Below are 18,594 nucleotides of genomic sequence, written 5' to 3'. Positions count from 1 at the left end.
AACACATTTGTCGTAAGTGGTTCAAGGAAGTGCTAGGGAACGAGAAGAGAGAAGATAAAGGGACTGACTTCGGGAGAGATACAGGAAGTGGAAGGAAATATTCTGAGGCCTGCGTAAGCAGCCATCTGATGGGAGTTAAATGTCTACAAAGAAGAATGTTCATGGAGCTCTAATCAAGACAGCACAGCAAGCTCTACACTTAACATAACTCCTCCACTCCACACTCGAGAGCTGTGATGGCTAAAACCTACACGAGAAAACCAAAGGACAGAAGTCACCTCGGAATCAAAACCAACAGCTCCATGTGTGAGAAACAAGGCAGAAAGGCAGGGTAATGAGCAGGGTCACGGTGCTGCTGGGAGCGAAGCTCCTGGAGGGTGAGAGAGGCTACAAGCAGTTTCTGTGACAGAAGGAAATAAAGGCCAGCCCCTGCTTGAAAGAGGGCAGGCACGGGAACCTCTGTTTATGGAAAGGGGATGCAGGAAACCCTGGCCACCTGCTGCCTGGGGCTAGGGCCATGGTAGGCAGGGGTTTCTTACAAGTCCTCCAGAAAATAAAAGAGAACCAATTTATAATGTTTGCTAATCTCCCGCGATTAGCACTCTGAGGGTGGCACATTTTAAACTGCCGACGTGATGTCACTGCACCGACAAGGGAGGGGATGGCTGGTAGCATGCTGTTCTATAGTGCTTCTGCTACACAGGCACAGAGGCTGGGAGCTGCCTAGCCAGCAGGGTAATGGATGGCAACACGTAGCAAGAAAATTAGAAAATAATCAGTTTTCAGTATTTATTACTGCTGCTTTTTAATATAATTTATTTAATGGTGATTTTGCAGAATTTAATGTTTACTACGGTTGTTTCACAAGGAGCTCACAACATTCCTTAAAATTTAGTAATTGGTTTTCGTGAACCGGGCAGGAACTGTCTCTGGCAGAGCACTGGGCGAGGGCTGGTAGCAATCTGTGGGTCTAGGAACGAAGGACAGACACAGGCTCAAGTCTAGGAAATGAGACATGTTTTCTCAGTGTTACTGTGGGCCAGGGTCCTCAAGCTCTACTCTAAGACCTGGCCCTGGGGAGGGGTTGGGGTGAAGGAGACCCAAACCACTAGACAAAGAGAAGCTATTCAAGACAGAAAGTGAAGGAAAAACCAAAGCTGAAATCACCTCTTAACTCAACTGAATCTGAAATAATAATAACAATAACAACAACAACAATAATAATAATAAAATCCCACTACCTTGTGAAGAAATCTCATACTAACTAAGACAGTCTACAGACCCCTCAATCAGGAATATGAATTCACTCCAGGTGAAATGAATGATATAAAACTGCCTGAAAAGTATTTAAAATGACTATGTTTAGAGCATCAGGAAGTCCTTAATAAAAGACTGATATCTATAAAAAAGAACCAGGTGTTATGAAACAAAACAGGCATGAATTCAATGAGAATAACTGGTAATGAAAGCTGAGAAACAGTGGCCCTAAGACAGCCATTTGAAGGGGTGGGGGGTGGGAGGCTGGGGGAACCAGGTGGTGGGTATTAGGGAGGGCACAGATTGCATGGAGCACTGGGTGTGGTGAAAAAACAATGAATACTGTTATGCTGAAAATAAATTTAAAAAAAAAGGAAAAAAAATGGAACACAAAGACAACTCTCAATAAATGGGATAAATTCTAAACTGGACACTAATCAGAGAGGAAATCAGTGAACTAAAAGACAGAATGGAGGCACTGAACTAACCAAAAGACAACACGAAGACTCAGACACAAGCAATGAGAACATGTGGTTCAAAGAACCCAAAGAATGGATAAAGACATATCAATGGATGCTTCAGAGGAGGTGCAACAGGAGAAAGGAGGAAATAATAGTAGGAATAACTTGAAGAAACAACTCCTGGGGATTCTCCAAAACGAAGGAATATATGGGCCTTCAGATACAAAGTACTAGGTAGGATAAATAATAATCAATTTGTACTGATATCTATATCTATATCTATATCTCACGGTGATATTGAGGATCATCCAACAACAACAAAAACCCTAAAAAGATATGGCAAAAATACTATAAAGGAATGACAATTAGACAGCAGGCCCCCCAGCAATAACAGAATGAAAGAGTAATGCCTTCCAGTGCTGAGGGCAAGCAACTGTGAACCTCTAATTTTATACCCAGCTAAACCATCATTCAAGTTAAAGGGCAAAAGAAATATATGCTGGGGCATATGAAGACGAAGAGTTTACCACTTCCAAACCTTCGCTGAAAGAATGATTACAAGATACAATTCAGCAAGGAGAGGATGAACTATTAAAAAACAGTGATATGCTAACACTGATAAAAATATTTTGGTAAATTTAATTAACTACTGATTATCTTTGAAAACCTCTATTTTTTAAATGTAAAACTAGAGCTCAAGAATGTCAAGATGGAAGTTCAATGGATAATTAAATCACATAAAAGCTACTGTCACATTCGGAAGGGAGATTAAATAATGAAAATAATTATATTTTGCTAGAAAAAAATGCATAATTAACATGCTTCTTAAAAATGTTTGGGCACAAGCAACCAAATTAAAAAGAGACAAACTGTACTTCATTAAAATTTTAAACTTTAGTTCTTTAAAGAACACAATCAACAATATGAAAAGATAACCCAGGGAATGGGAGAGAATATCTGCAAATCATCTATCTGATAAAGGTTGAACATCCAGAAAATATGAAGAGATGAATATGAAAAATATGAAAAAATGTTCAATGTCACTAATCATCAGTCCAATGAAAATCAAAACCATAATGAGATTTCACTTCGTCTCCACGGAGATGGTTATCATCAAAAAGATGGAAAATAACAAACATTCACAGGGATTTGGAGACTTAGAACCCGTGTGGAGGGCTAGTGGAAATGTAAAACGGGGCAGCCGTTCTGGAAAACACTTCGGCATTTCCTTAAAGTGCTAAACATACAACTCCCACATGACCTGGCAGTTCCACGACTAGGCATCTATTCAGGAGAACGAAAACACATGGCCACATAGAAACCTGTGCATGGCTGTTCATAACAGCATTATTCATAGCAGCCAAAAGAGCAGAAACAACCTAAAATGTCCATCTGAACTGATGAATGAACAAAATGGGGCACATCCCTATGATGGAAGCTAATGGAGCTGTCAAAAGGACCGAAGAACACTGGCAACACGCTCCAATGTGGACTGACCTCGAATACCTCACGCGCAGTGAGAGATGCAAATGGGCAGATGCAAAGGGCCTCACTCTGTAGAATTTTATTTATAGGAACTGTCTGGAGTAGGCAAATCCAGAGACGGAAAGTTTATTGCTTGTCAGGGGCTGAGGGAGGTAGGGGACAAGGGGTGGCTTGCTAGGAAGGAAGCACGAGTGGCTACTAATGGGTATATTAAAACCACTGAATTTTATACTTTAAAAGTGCAAATTTTATGGTATAGCTCAATTAAAAAATGCAAAAAACCCCACAAAAAACGGGAAAGGGAGGAGGCCAGAATAATCTTTGTGGTAGAGATCAGAGGTGGAGACATCAGCACGAACTCATGTTTACCTTAATACCAAGTTAAAGACAGAGAATGACCCAGGGGAACATTTACAGATGTGTACAGACACAGGTCAGTATGCAGACCCGTATCCTCGCTCAGTCCGCTGTCAGTAACAAGAAGCAAGGGCACACCCAGTCCACGAGCACCCCCGGCGTCCAGATCTTGGTTTCTAATACCATTCTCCAGTAAAAGGCTCCTTGGAGACCTGGATGACTGTGGGGCTGGGGCGGGAAATACACAAGATGAGCCTGGAGCATCTTGATGGGCCAGAAAGGGAGGACGTGCTCAAACACTCGCACTGATGGGGGTGTGTCAGAGGGACACAGGAATCAACCCACAGCCAAATCTTAATAACTGAAGCACCAAAATAAACTAGTGTTGAATGATAACCCAAAGTATAAAAAATAAATCCACGAGTCCAAATTTCTGAGAAACTGTCACAGCACAGAGACCAAGGAGGTGGGATGCCTCAGTCAGGTGTGCTATGCTAGAGGGGATCCCGGAGCAGAAAGAGGACATTAGGTAAGAAGCAAGAGAACTGGATTATGCACTTTTGTTTTTAAAAGTGTATCAATATCAGTTCATTACTTGCAGCGAATGTACCATACTGGTGTAAGACACTATTAACAGGGGAATCTAGGGGCAGGGTATATGGGAAGTCTCTGTATTGTCTTTGTAATTTCTATGTGGATTTGAAATTGTTCTAAAATTAAAAAAAAAAAAAGTACGGATAATTTCCAAAAGAACTGAAATGGAATATGCAGCTTTCAAACAGCAAAGAGGCAGGGGGGGAAATCAGAATGACTACAACAAACAAAAAAATCAAACACTAAATTTTAAAATGCTCCTCTCACCAAACGCTGGATCTGGGGCCAAGAAACCGGATCGCTCCTGCAGTGCCGGTGGGAATTCCTCAGAAAACTAAACTTGCATTTACTGTATGACCCGGGAACAGAACTCCTGGACATTTATCCTGGAGAAATGAAAACTTAGGTTCAAATATCTGTACGTGGATGTAACAGCCAGGAACGGAAGGCAACGTAAAGTTCTTTAGTGGGTTCTACAGGGACACTGTGGTCCATCCACGCCATGGAAAACCACCCAACAATAAAGGGACGACCGAATGATGCAGACAACTGGAAGAGATTTCAAGGAAATGATACCCATTCGAAAAAGCCAAACTCCAAAGGTTCCATCCTATAGGATTCCATCTACATAATATTCCTGGAATGAGGAAATTCTAGATGCGGCTGCTAGGAGTCAGGCATGGTGGTGGAGGGGGTCGGGGGGCCGGGAAGGGCTATAGGAGGCCGACAGGAGGGATCCTCATGGGGGATGGAATGGTTTGCATTTGACGAGGAATCAAATGTACGTGTGCTGCGTTTGGGGGCATAAATGCACGGCACGGTGTTCACTGAGCCACTGGTGGTGATAGTCATTTATGGGAGGACTAGATAGGTGTGGGCAGGTATGTTTTTAAAAAGAGGTAGATTTACGTGTGCTGGCTTTGAAAGGCACCAAGTGTATTACTAAATACCAACAAGACGTTACAGAAGTATTGCGTGATCCTGGTTTTGTAAAACAAAGACAGCGTATGCTTAAGGTGCGTGCACGCGTGTTTGAAGCTCCCCCCGCCCAGCTGAACTCGGATACATGCCCACTGCTCCCACTGGTGATTTCATGGGGAGTGTGAGGGGCTGGGATCAGTGAGGGGCATCACCTTCTCCTCTTTTGTACTGTATAATGCTACCACCTGTCACAGACACGAGCATCAAGGTGCTGTGAACAGCGTGGAGGGGACGTGCCAGATGGGGGTGGCGGGGAGAAGGGACGGAATGGCGGTGCCACCATGCCAGGGCCCGGGCTGGGCAGCTTGCAGCTGAAGCCCCAGGGTGGGCGCCCAGACGGTCCTCATCACAGCTGGAGAGCTGAACAGCCCTGACCACACAGACAGGAGGACCATGGAAGTGACTGATTCCTCCACGGCCTTCCTGGGGTTTTAGAGCTTCACGGCCGGTGCCATCGGAGGCTCAGTGGGAGCCTGTGCGTTAGACGGGCCTTGGGGACATCCTTGTGGCCAGACAGAAGCCACTTAGTGTTGTTACTGTTTTGTTGTGTACTAGATTATGTGCATGGAATTTGGCTCTTTATGCCTAATTCATAGTTGCGAACTAATATTCTGGAAGGAATGTTTGGCAATTTTGAAAATGGCTAGCATTAGCCGTAATTAGCTGTAAAAACTCATTTATGTTCAAATTTCACGCCATATTTATCGGCGTCCATAGAGACAGGGGCATTAATGGGGCTGTTCAAGTGACCTGCAGAACTTTCCGAGTGGATCTCGGGGGGGCCTGGGACAGCTGCACTGGTCCGCCGTGTGCCTGCTGTCCATCTTCCCGCAACAAACCCCTCAGGGCTCACCGTTTATTGTTAATGTCCCAAGTCACAGCAAGTGTGACCAAACGAGGACTGTGGAATTAACAAGGATACCTAAGAGGACCAGCAATAAAGATGAAAGAGAGCGGGGCCACTGTGTTCAGAATAGGCTCCCCTCTGGCAAGAGAGCCCGCCTCGTTCCCACCATTACAATCAGGAACTTTACATCTTGGGGTCCTGAGCAAGACACTGTGGAATGGCCATGGAGTAAGTGTACTAAGGGACGGTCAAACGGAGGAGGGTACGGATAACTCTCCATTCTGCGGGGTTCTAGGCTGGAGTTTGGGGCTCTGGGCTATTCCTGGCTGGCCCAGTGAAAACCGAGACCCAAGGGATGAGACTTGAGGAGGGATGTGAAGGAGCCTCTTCCCGGGCTGGAGCCCGAGCCAGAAGCAGCCTGGTGGCTGACCGTGGGAGCTTCTACCCCCGCCTCCTGGGAAGTCCAGCACTTCTGAACCCCGATTATGCCCTCCAAGCCCTCCCTCAAGTAAGGGCAGTATTGAGGCAGAGGGGAATGGGGATGGCTTGGAAGGAAGATGGAGGCAGGACGCTTGGGACTTTCCAAGCATCATCTCGCTGAATCCTCCCAATGGAGACTCGAATCACCTGTTTTACAGATGAGAAAACCAAGGCCAAGAGAAGAAACAAAGTTATGCATCTGGAAAACTCACCCAAGGGCTGAACCGGCCTTGAAGACTCTGACTCTGTCCTTTTGGGGCCTCGGGCAGGCCGCTGCCCTCTGTGGGCACTTCCTCCCTTGCGCGATGAACAATGATTAACACCTGTCTAACGGATGGCAGAGAGGTCTGAAGGAGAGCACAGAACTGAGCAGCAAGCAGCCAGCACCCAGTACCCAGCACCCAGCACCCAGCAGGTGCTCATCAACCCTCGGGTCTCCCTCCTGGCACTGCCCGCAGCCGACTGCTGGAGTGGGACACAGACACCACGGGCGGACCCGGCGATGCAGTCTCTGCCCAGGTTACAATCCTGCCCCTTTCATGCTGACAGGCCACGAGGACCCATCTCTGCTTTCTATTAGGTTTTGATAGGGACGCATTGATTCGCAACTCAATGCAGGTAAGGAATGCATTAATAAATTACGGTTTCCCTGACGGGGGATTGATTTTAGCACTGTTTTCAAGAGTTGTGCAGAATTTCCATTCTGGCTGTTCATCAGTCATCTGGGGCCGACATGCCTCTATGGTTCCTTAATTGAGTATTACGTATAGATTGTTTCTGAATTATGAACCGCTGTAAGGAGATGACAAGCATCTTCTTAAATTACCCCCAGAAGAATTCCCAAGCCAAAGACAGCCCGTGCGCATCAACAGAGGACCAAGTCATAAAGATGCTATAAAAGCTATTTTTGAGCTGTCTTGATTCAAATTCATTTCGAATCAATCAGGATGGCAATGCAATCTCCATATAATTTAATACTCTAATACTGGAAGCTTGCTTCAAATCAATCAGGAAATCGGGAGGGGACCCCAGTGCAATTTTAACATTAAAAACTGGCTTCCTTAATGCGTTAGTGTTACTTAAGCCTGGAGAGTGCACACAAATTTGAATTGGACTGCTTTTGTTTTTACCCTGAGTATATATTTATGAAAATGGTATGCATCGTCACATCATCAGCTGTGACAGTGAAAACTGGGTTGTAAATCATGAGTCACTCAATTTATTCTGCTTCAGTGGTAAGGGAAAACAAACATGACTCATTAAAATTTAAAAAAACTGGTGTGAATGGAGAGAAAACAGGTACAAATAATCCGTGTGGCAGGTAAAGAAATTCGCAGGCAGGTCGCGGAGAGGCGGGCCCTGAGACGGCGGTCCCTGCCGGCAGCTCCAAAATCAGGGTACAGCCCACGTGACTCATTAAGTAAGGTTCTTCACTATTGGGTTAGGGCTTTGAGTTGGTTGCCACAGAGAGGTTAAGGGACTTGCCTGGGGTCACACAGAGAGGATTTGTACCTGGATCAGGCTGACTCTATCCATTACCTTAGAGGTACAAAGTGTCAAGGATCACGACATTGCAGGGCCAGGAAGGCTTCCTGGAGGGGGAGGCTTTGACCTAAGTGACACTCTGCACTTCTGCCCATTCTGTGTTCACATCTGCCCTGGGTCTTGAAGCAGGGTAGTCTTCTTGTGGTAGTAATAATGATAACAAGTGATATTTATGGAGTGTTCACTATCGGACACTGTTCTGAAGAAGAGCATGTCACACGTTTTTAAATCGTGTGAGCCCTTCCATTTCCCTATGAAGAAGACACAGTCACTACCCCAGTTTGGCAGATGAGGAAAACAGACGTGGACACGTGCCGTGTTTGCCCCGCTCAGCCCCTCCTTGGCAGGGCTGCGATCAGAGCCCAGGGGTCTGGCCCCGAGTCGGCGCTCTTTTTTTTTTTTTTAAAGATTATTTATTTATTTATCTGACAGACAGAGATTACAAGTAGGCAGAGAGGCAGGCAGAGAGAGAGGAGGAAGCAGGCTCCCCGCTGAGCAGAGAGCCCGATGCGGGGCTCGATCCCAGCACGCTGGGATCATGACCTGAGCCAAAGGCAGACACTTAACTGGCTGAGCCACCCAGGCGCCCTCGAGTCCCCGCTCTTAACCAAACCCCTGCCAAGTGGAGGGACAGTGAAAGCCCAGGAGAGACGGGCCACGTGAGTGAAGAAAGTGACCACCAGACGGCTCCTGCTGACCCACCACCACCCACGGGCACCCCCTGGTCCTTCTCCGTGCTTTTGAATCCTCACCAGACGTGTGACACGGAAGAAATTCTTCTGCGAGTTCTCCAGGGGAGCGCGTGGCGGTACCAGGATTCCAGATCAGAGTCGACTCAGCTGGAGGGCAGGGGGGCCAGACTGACCGGCCAGAATGGAGACAAGTGAGGGACCAGGCTCAAGCCTGCATCCTCCTCCTCCTCGTGGTGGGGGCCTCCAAGCATCCCATCACTGCCAGTTTTAGCCTTTCACGAATTCAAACCTTCCCATCCCCAAATTCCCATTAACTTAAGTGGGGTCTTAAAGACGTTTTCACGGAACTTCTCTCAGGGACAGCTTGTAACCTAACTGACCTAGGGTCTACAAACATTCTCTGTAAGGGGTCAGAAAGTAAATCTTTTAAAGCCACACTATCTGTGAGCTACTCAACTCTGCCTTCCTTCACAGCATGAGGGCAGCCATCATTCACAGTTATGTAAACCTGCGGGCATGGCTGCGATCCAATAAAACTTTATTAACAAAAAAGAGAGGAGGGCCACCCCCAGTAATTGCAGAAAAAAAAAGATCTTAAAAAAAAATTTGGGTGCTCAAAATTCAGCCACAGTTTCTTAATTCTTCAAAAACTAGAAGCTTCTTTCTGTACTTCTCACAAATAAAGAAAACAGTAATGTGTAGTCTGTAAAACTATGAATGCCATTCTGACCAGGGGAGACAAGTGTATCTGCCCAACAGAGAACAATGCTCTGATGAACACAAAAGTATTCCATAAACAATTACTCAACTATAAAATAATTCAAAGCATTTGTACTAATGGTCAGAAAGAGAGTTCTGTATTTACTTGAAATTAAAAGTGTCCACATCTTTCCATCTAAAAAAAGTAACTCTGATCTAAGACATTAAAAAAAAAAAAAACCATGTGCTGACAGTTTTTGCTTAAAATTAAATGTCTAATGGGCTTATAGAGTTAACACATGTACCAATAAGAGAGAGTATAAAATTCAACCACCATACAGTTTACACTCAATAAATATAAATCTACATTGCTGAATTAATGTTCTAGCTGCCCTTTTTTTAAATTGTTTTATTTATTTGACAGAGAGACAGAGATCACAAATAGGCAGAGAGGCAGGCAGAGAGGGGGAAGCAGGCTCCCTGCTGAGCCGAGAGCCCAATGCGAGACTCGATCCCAGGTCCCTGAGATCATGACCTAAGCTGAAGACAGAGGCTTTAACCCACTGAGCCACCCAGGCGCCCTCTAGTTGTCCTTTACAGAGACTATGTGAAATGGAAAGGGCTCTGAGGTGGTCCTGCTCAAGAGAAACATAATGTGAGCCTCTTGGGTAATTTTAAACCTCCTAGTAGCTGCCTTTAAAGAAGGAAACAGTGAGAGGTGAAATTAGTTTTAGTTGTGTGTTTTAACCCACTATTTAAAATATTATTTCAACATATAATCATATATAAAATATTACTAATTTTACATTATTTTCACACCAAGTCTGGAAAATCCAGTGTGTATTTTATACTTTGAGCCCACGTCAGTCTGGACCAGCTACATGTGGCTGCTACATGGATCAGAGCCATTCTGCAGTGGGGCAGATGTGGAAATCCAATCCCAGCGTTGGCTCTTTGTAACTGCATGGCCTTAGTTTCACTATCTGAAAAATGGGAGATAGACACAGCTACCTTTCAAGGCTGCTGCTCTTGGAAACAGCTATACTGTGCCTGGCACACAGTAGGCTCCTAATGAATGAAAGCCATTATAATATCAATTATTAAATCACTGATTATCTCTTTAACAGAAGCACTGAATTATTAATATCATATGACAAACACAAGGTCCTTTTGCAGAGCAAAAATAACCACACCACATGTACAAACAAAGAAGGTACCTCTAGGTTTAACACTTTCCACATTTTACAAGGAAGCTGAACTGCTTCTGGGTCAAAGAATAACTCCACTTTTTTGGTACAGCATCAAGTATAATTAAAGAAGCATAAACTTCATATATTTGGTCAATTTTAAAACATGTACACACCCGGAAACCATCACCAAGATCAAGATCATGAACACATCCTACCATTCCCGAAAGTTTCCTTGTGCTCCTTGGGAGTCACTCCCTTCCCTCTATCCTGGCCCAGGCAACGTCTGACCTGTTTTCTGTTGCTATAGATTAAGATGGATTTCATATACCAGAATCATATAGTATGTGTTCTTTTTTGGCCTGCCTTCGTTCATGTAGCATGATTTTGAAAGATTTTGAAATTTTTCATGAAAGATTGAATCATGAAGGCATGATTTTCAAAAATTCCTCCATATTACTGGATGTGTCAAGAGTTCACCCTTTTTATTGCTAAGTAATATTTCATTGTATGGATACCCTGTAATTTGTTTACCCATTCGACTGCTGATGGGCCCTGGGGTTATTTCCAGAATTGCCTCAGCACGTGCGATGAAAAGTGATTAACCATATATGTTTGGGTTTATTTCTAAACTCAATTTCCTGTTCCATTAATTTGTTTATCTTTTAATACCAAATGTTAGCTTTGATCACTGGAGGTTTACAGTTGGTTGTGAAATCAGGTAGGGTAGGTCTTTCAACTTTGTTCTTTTTCAAAATCATTTTGCAATTAGGTAACTTACGTTTCCACAGAAATTTTAGAATCAGCCTACAGTTTCTACCCAAAATAAAACTACAGGAATTTTGATGGGGATTATATTGAATCTATAGATCAATTTGGGGAAAATGCCACATTAACAACAGTCTTCCAATCCATGAACATGGTCTATCTTTCCATTTACTTAGATCTTTAATTAATGTCAGCATCGTTTCATAGTTTTTAGGGCAGAAGCCTTACATGTCCTTTGTGATTCCTCAGTATTTTATGTTTTTTGTCGCTATTGCAAATTCATTCAGTTTTACAATTTCATTTGACAAGTGTTTACTGGTGGTATATAAAAATAAACTTGACTTGTGTCTATTAACCTGATACTCTGAGATCTTGCTAAATTCATTTATGCTAGAATTGTTTTGTAGATTCCTGGGATTCTTTAAGTTAATAATCACCTCATCTGCAAATAGGGACAGTTTTATTTCTTCTTTTCTGATTGTTATGCTTTTTCTTGCTCTTTGTAATGACTGGAACCTCCAATATGCTGTTACAAAGGAATGGTGAAAACAGAACAAGGTCTCCTTTTTCCTGATCTCAGGGGAAAAATTTAGTCTTCCATATTCCCATAGTTTAGACTTTGGATCTGTCAAATTATCCTGAAGGAAAGAGAGCAACTAAAATTCTCACCAAGGGTGTGAGAGTTTGGTCACTGAGATTTCATTCCTTGGTGATCTTACAAGGCAGAACCTTTCAAAGATTCAAAGGGAGACTGTCCAGAACAACACATTTATCCAGAAATTCCGAGTAACTGCTCTCCTTTCTCGTTGTTGTTGTTGTTGTTTAATCATGCTGGATAATCCCTGTCCTCTTACTCTTAACTAACCCCTCCCACACGATTTATGCTGGTGGCTGCTGTTGGTGTCGCTGCTAGGCCACTTTTCATGCGGGTGCACCCAGCTGCTGCTGGGAGGGTTGGCTGCTAACTGCCCACAGCCTCGCTGCTCCCGAGACCCGAACGACTGAACCAACACACAGCCAATGAATGAATGACACGCGAGTGCAGAAGGTCGGCCCCGAGACCGTGTAGCAGAGGACTCCTATTCTATGAAATATCCTGAGCAGACAGGCACATCTACGGCGAGAGAAAGCAGATTTCTAGGGCAGGGAGGGAGGAATGGGGAGTGGCTGCGGAATGACGCAGGGTTTCTTTATAGCGTCACGCACATGTTCTAAAATTGGCCGTGGCAGTGCATGCACAGCTCTGTGAACAGACTGAAAACTGCTGAACTGTATGCTTTGAATAAGTGAACTGTATGGTATGTCGATGGTAATGGTTTGTCAATAAAGCTGTTATGGTGTGGTGGGGGAGGGAAAGAAAGGGACTGAGGACCCTAATAGTAATAGCTACCATGTTCTGAAGATCTGCGATGGGCCAGGCAGGCACTGTAAACCAGGCTCGTTGTGTGCATTACTTTTAATTTTTCTACACCCCTAACATGGATTAATATATGTATGGGTTGGAGGATGTGGGCCCCCTGCCTCAAGGTTGTGGGGGGTGTGGTGTGATTCGTGCCGTGGAGCTCTGGCAGGATCAGGCTGAAATCCTGAGCACATATCCTTGCTTATTAGCTTTGTTCCTGGCCCTGTCCTGTGTCCTCACTTCCCTGCTCCAGGGAGCCTCCCTAAGACACTGACCTAAGGAGGTCATATGGACCCGGACACCTCTATTACTCTGTGAGTCCCAGCGCCGCCCAAGGGCTCCTGGGGGCTGCCTTCTCCCACGGCCCCACTCATTTTACAAATAACAAAGGCTTTCTTTTAAGAGCTGCAGCTTGCTCTTTTCGGTGGTTTTAAAGTCTCCTCTCCACTCTTTATCTTTATTGTGCTTCTACTTTCCAAAGTAACGGGCCTCAGGAAAGCAGCTAAATGAGCTATGGTACACACAGCGCAGCTGGTAAGGGAAAGTCAGGCAGAGCTCCACGAACGGATACGGAATGACAGCCAGGAAAAATTATGTGAATGGAGTGCAAAAAGCCTACACAGTAGTCCTCCTTTTGTGTAAGAAGGGATAATAAAACAAACACACATGATGCATGCGGTATACCCTCAAATAGATTAGAAAAATATATATATATTTGCAATATCGCTCACAAATGATATAAAAAAAATAAAGCAACTGGGACAAAACACCAGATAAATCCTGGTAAAATGAATATAGGTGTTCTTTTTACTTGCAGCTTTTCTATAAGCTTTGAAATATTTCTGAATTTCAGAAGAAAGAAAAGCAGGGATGCTTGCTAAAATAAGATCAGATGTTGTTAAAAAAAAAAAAAAGGATGAACTTTCTCTTCCCGTTTTAGTTCCGTGTGTATTGTCCAGATATCTTAAATTGTCTGTGCTAATAACACGGGTATAAGATACAGTCTATAGCAACAGACATATGTACAAATATAAACAATTTCACAAAAAATGGGGTCTGCTATCTGTGGATATGCTACCTGCTTTTAGTCACTCAACGCTATCTTTTCATTGTTCCGCTCAGAACATACAGCTCTATCTCAGAACCACCCCATAAACTCCGGAAAAACTGTATTTCCCGTATGTCAAAATCTAGGGTCACTCAACACTATCTTTTCATTGTTCCGCTCAGAACATACAGCTCTATCTCAGAACCACCCCATAAACTCCAGAAAAACTGTATTTCCAGTATGTCAAAATCTAGGCTGTCAGATGATCATTTGACACTGGGAGGTCAGGCGGGTTCAGCGCCTTTCAGCTCTGCACACTGCTTGGGTACACGGAGAAACTCAGAGTTAGCAGAGCTTCTCAAAGAGCCCCGGGGACCTGGGAGGAAACCACTCCTGGGAGGAAGGAGTCTCATGGCCCAGCCACTCCGGGAGGAGCCCACCCCTATCTGTTTGCTCAGCAAGAGACTCCCAGGTGTAGGGAGCAGCTGACCTGGGCACAGGGCTGCATCGTCTCCGGCAGGAGCAGGGACCCAGCCTGCTGCTGGGGGTGAGCGGCCCCAGATGGCTGGTGAGGACTTCATTACCGGGGCACAGGCATTCCTGGCTGGGGCTGCTGCTGCTGGAAGCCTGGGTTCACGCCTTGGCCTCTCCTGGGGGCCCTACGGAGCTTGCAAACATCTGGTTACCTCGGGCGTCTGCCCAGATGTCTGGTTCACGTGATGTGAAACATCTGGCTTGTCTGAGGATCCACAGCCTCCTCTTGGGATTCATTCCTTTCTTCTCTCTTTTCTGTTGAATTGGGTAGGAATTAATGGCCCGGTTGTTGAACTGACCTTCACCCAAGGCCAACTCATTCATACTCTATAACCACCAGAGATTTTTCTCTTTAAAAAAATTTCCTCCCCTCAAGAAATTACACTTTTCTTGGGGCGCCTGGGTGGATCAGTGGGTTAAGCCTCTGCCTTCGGCTCAGGTCATGATCCCAGGGTCCTGGGATCCAGCCTGCTCAGCAGGGAGCCTGTTTCCCCCTCTCTCTGCCTGTCTCTCTGCCTACTTGTGATCTCTGTCAAATAAATAAATAAAATCTTAAAAAAAGAAAAAGAAATTACCCTTTTCTTCCCTCCATTCCATAATAATCAACAAAAATTATATTGTTCCCTGTTCAAGGTTCCTCTTAATTGAAACTACAAGAAGGTTGGGGAGGGAGGGGACTATAATTCTCGATGGCACAGATGTGGCCCAGAGAGGACCAAAGCTGGGCATTTTCAGCTTCATCAGGTTGGAAGTGATTTAGCCACAAAAGCCCCAAAGAAGAGCAGACAGGGAGAGCCGCCGGTCAGAGTCATCGTGCCAACACCCAGCGGAGTTGAGGGGGACCCGGGTCCCGTTTATAACGTGATGTTTCCACTTCTGCCCACCGGACCCACTTAAGACTTCTACAGCACACGAGCCTCTCCTGCCTTTGAGAGCACCTGAGCTTGCACAATCCAGGGCAGGGAGCAGCTCTGCTGGGAAACCGCTCCTCTCTGAGGCCTGCAGGTGCCCGGCTGCCCGCACAGCCAAAGCCCGGGGAGGGGGATGGCTGCTAGTGGAGCCCCACTTCCCACCTTGGGCTCCAGAATTAATGGTGCTCCTACAAAATTCAGGCTCACTTCTTATTTATCTACAGGGGAGGCTCTGCATGCTCAATGTTTTAATTTTTCCCCTTCTTGATGATGCAGAAATTCAAAACCTCTGTGGCATACGTGAGAAGAGGGCTGTGTTTTATTCATAGTAATATATAGTTGCCAAAAAAGTGGTGGCAGCTGGGGGTAAGGGTCAGGGGAGTGCAGGCTTGAACCACAGTCAGCTACTACCAAGCTGTGTGAGCACAGCATATCCATCAACCTCCCTGAGCCTCAGTTTCCCCATGTGGAAGGTAGGATCACCCCCGGGTCACTGTGAAGGTCAAGGGTGTCACTCAGAGCCATGGCCAAGGTTGTGTGGCAGGAATATATCCATGCTCAATAATTAGTCCTTCCTCTCAGCCTTCTCTAAGCATCTGATCAGATCTTTTTTTTTTATTTGCACAAATTACATCTTTTTCGCTATTCATAATTTCCTCTTTATTTTTTAAGAGACGATGGCAGGCTTGTGTGTGAGATGCAGCGTGGGGCACACATTAAGGTTTCAATCCAGAATGGACAATCTTCTAGATTTCCAGTACCCAGCTTCCATGCCCTATCTTAAACACAGCTGTCAGGACAAGAGACTCATTAAAAAGATCGTTTTGACTGATGGCATGTTCATGTATCAAACTGGAAATCCATCCAAAAATACTTGAGGGAGGTAGACAGAGGTGGCAGTGAGCTGCGGAAGGGAGACGTTCTGCAGGGTGTCGGAGATGAAATGTACTGGGGAAAGAGGGCTCCAGCTTGGACCCAAGCCAGGGAGGTCTTGGAGGGGAGCTGTTGCTACTGAAATGTGACGACCTTAGAAAAGTCAGCTTCCGCCTCAGGAACCGGAGAAAGAAAGGCGGCAATCAGGCAGACTGCCGGACAGCACATGCCCATTAGAGTGCTTTTCCACGAGCACCCTAGACGGTGGTCTGCCCTGGGCTCTGTCCACGCCCCCTGTCTTCCCAAGGGATGACCACTGCCTCCACCTGACCTTGGCCACGCCACCCGTGACGAGTCCAAGAGATTTCCCAGCCTGAGTTCCTGGACTGCTTCAAGCCCCCTCCTCCAGACTCACTCATTCCGTTCGCCCCCAAGGTCTGCTCCTCTTGTGGGCCTCCCTGGGCCAGTGCACCGGTCACCAGCTCGGGGATGGAGGCCATACGTCCCACTGCTTTTCTGTTAGAGCCCGCTCACGGCCTTCTCAGCTCCCCGCCCTCAGGACAGTTTCTGTGACTGCCCACTCTTCTCATCCTCCTGCCCTCCCAGCTGCCCTACTTTCTACCCCCCGATGCGTCAGGACGACAGTCAGCTGTCAGTGGCTCGAACAAGTACACACTCGGAGACTGATCTATGATTTATCCACCCCATATAAGGAAAGCAGACAGTGGTCAAGGTGGGTACAGACTTGCTCAAGGATTTCACCAAGAACGGTGGTTCCTTCTGTCTTTCTGCTCTGCGGTCCTCAGCTTGTAGCTTTGTCTTTAAGACTGCAAGGTGGCTGCAGGGCTTCCAGCCACTGTGCGCAAGTTCCAGGCAGGAACAACAGAAAAGGGCCAGCCAAAAGCTCTGCAGGAAGCCCCACTTGCTAAGTCCCAGTGCTGGGACCAGTGGCCACACCAGGTGTAAGGGGGTCTGGAAAGGAGTGTTTCCAGCCTGACCTCCTGAACAAAACCTGGTAGGGAAAGAGAAAATGCATCCTGGGTAGACTGAACAAGGTTGTTCTCTCTAAAACGCAAAACTTGGGGCGCCTGGGTGGTTCAGTGGGTTAAAGCCTCTGCCTTCAGTTCAGGTCATGATCCCAGCATCCTGGGATGGAGCCCCGCATCGGGCTCCCTGCTTAGTGGGGAGCCTGCTTCCTCCTCTCTCTCTGCCTGCCTCTCTGCCTACTTGTGATCTCTGTCTGTCAGATAAATAAATAAAATCTTAAAGAAAAAAAAATGCAAAACTTGATGGAGAAAAAACCTTTCCATGCTTCTGTAACGCCTTCTGTAACGGTGACCTGGCTCCTGTCTCCTGCCATCGAACCACCCGAGTCCGGCTCTGCGCACGAGTGGCTTCAAGGCCGGCTCTGGCTCACGCTCCGCCCCATGTCTTGAATGTTCCCCATCCTGCCCACATCTGCCTGGTGCACTCTTATTCATCCTTCAAGACCCTGCCTGCTCCTCTCCCGGCCCTCCTCTCCCTGGCCCAGCTGAACCAGCTGGTTCTCCTTCTTCCTCTGATTCTTGCACATTTGTCTACTTTTGTCCCGGGGTTCCTGGCTTCCCACCTTGGCGTCCCCGACTGGTCCGTGAGGGCAGAGAGCAAATCTATTTAACTGGGTATCCAGCCTCTGAATGAAGAGAATAGAACTGCTGCTCTATAAATGATGGTTGGCAGATGGATGGACAGATGGACGGACAGGCAAATGGACAGATGGACAGTGAATGAGTATATGAAACTTGAGGCAACTCAGAAGCTCTATGCTGGTAGGTGCTGTGGCGGAGAAACTGATCTCGCCATTTTGTCAATATTATCTAAGGCAAAGGAGAGTTCCAGTATTTTCTGATACTACAAAAGAATTACCACGTTCCTTATCAATGAAGGCCTGATTATTGCTAACAAGAGGGTGGAAGAGACAGAGAAATGAGCACTGATTCTGAACCTTGTCTGTTACTTAAATGCCACATGACACACTCCTCTATCTCCCCGAACATCCGTTTCCTCAATTTTAAGAGGGGCGGATAATACATCCCTCACAGAGTTGCTGTGAGTTTCAGAGATGAAGTGTGTAACCCCCCAGCACAGGCTCGGTGCAGAATGGGAACACAGGGCTTTTCGGCACTGTTTTTGAAATAAGGCGTGAATGTGGGGTTCTTTTTTCCTGGCCGCGGGAGACAATGCTGGCTGCCTTCTGATAGTCATGCCCTTCCTTTTTGTCTTTGCTGGATAAAATCCCGATTTTGTTCTGCTCTGGGAGGTCACAGGCTTCATCCCCAGAGCCAGGATCGAGGCAGCTGTGGCAATCCTCCTCTTAAGGCCACCAGGATTAGAGCCTGGGAACAGGTCTGCGGCCCACATCTGGCTATGGAACTGTAGGAGGACCGCTGCTGGGGTCCTGGGAAAGGTTTTATTTCTTTTCAAAAGTCCCCTG

At 46.0% G+C, this 18,594-nt stretch overlaps 1 protein-coding gene across 4 annotated transcripts in view; it reads right to left on the bottom strand.

Moving 5' to 3' along the window:
* CPPED1 (calcineurin like phosphoesterase domain containing 1) overlaps positions 1-18,594 on the bottom strand; it is a 99,628-nt gene that overhangs the window by 652 nt on the left and 80,382 nt on the right. The window lies entirely within an intron of this gene.

The sequence above is a fragment of the Martes martes genome (genome assembly GCF_963455335.1).
Source record: "Martes martes genome assembly, chromosome: 18".
Taxonomy (NCBI): Eukaryota; Metazoa; Chordata; class Mammalia; order Carnivora; family Mustelidae; genus Martes; species Martes martes.
This window is presented reverse-complemented; position numbering and strand designations above follow the sequence as displayed.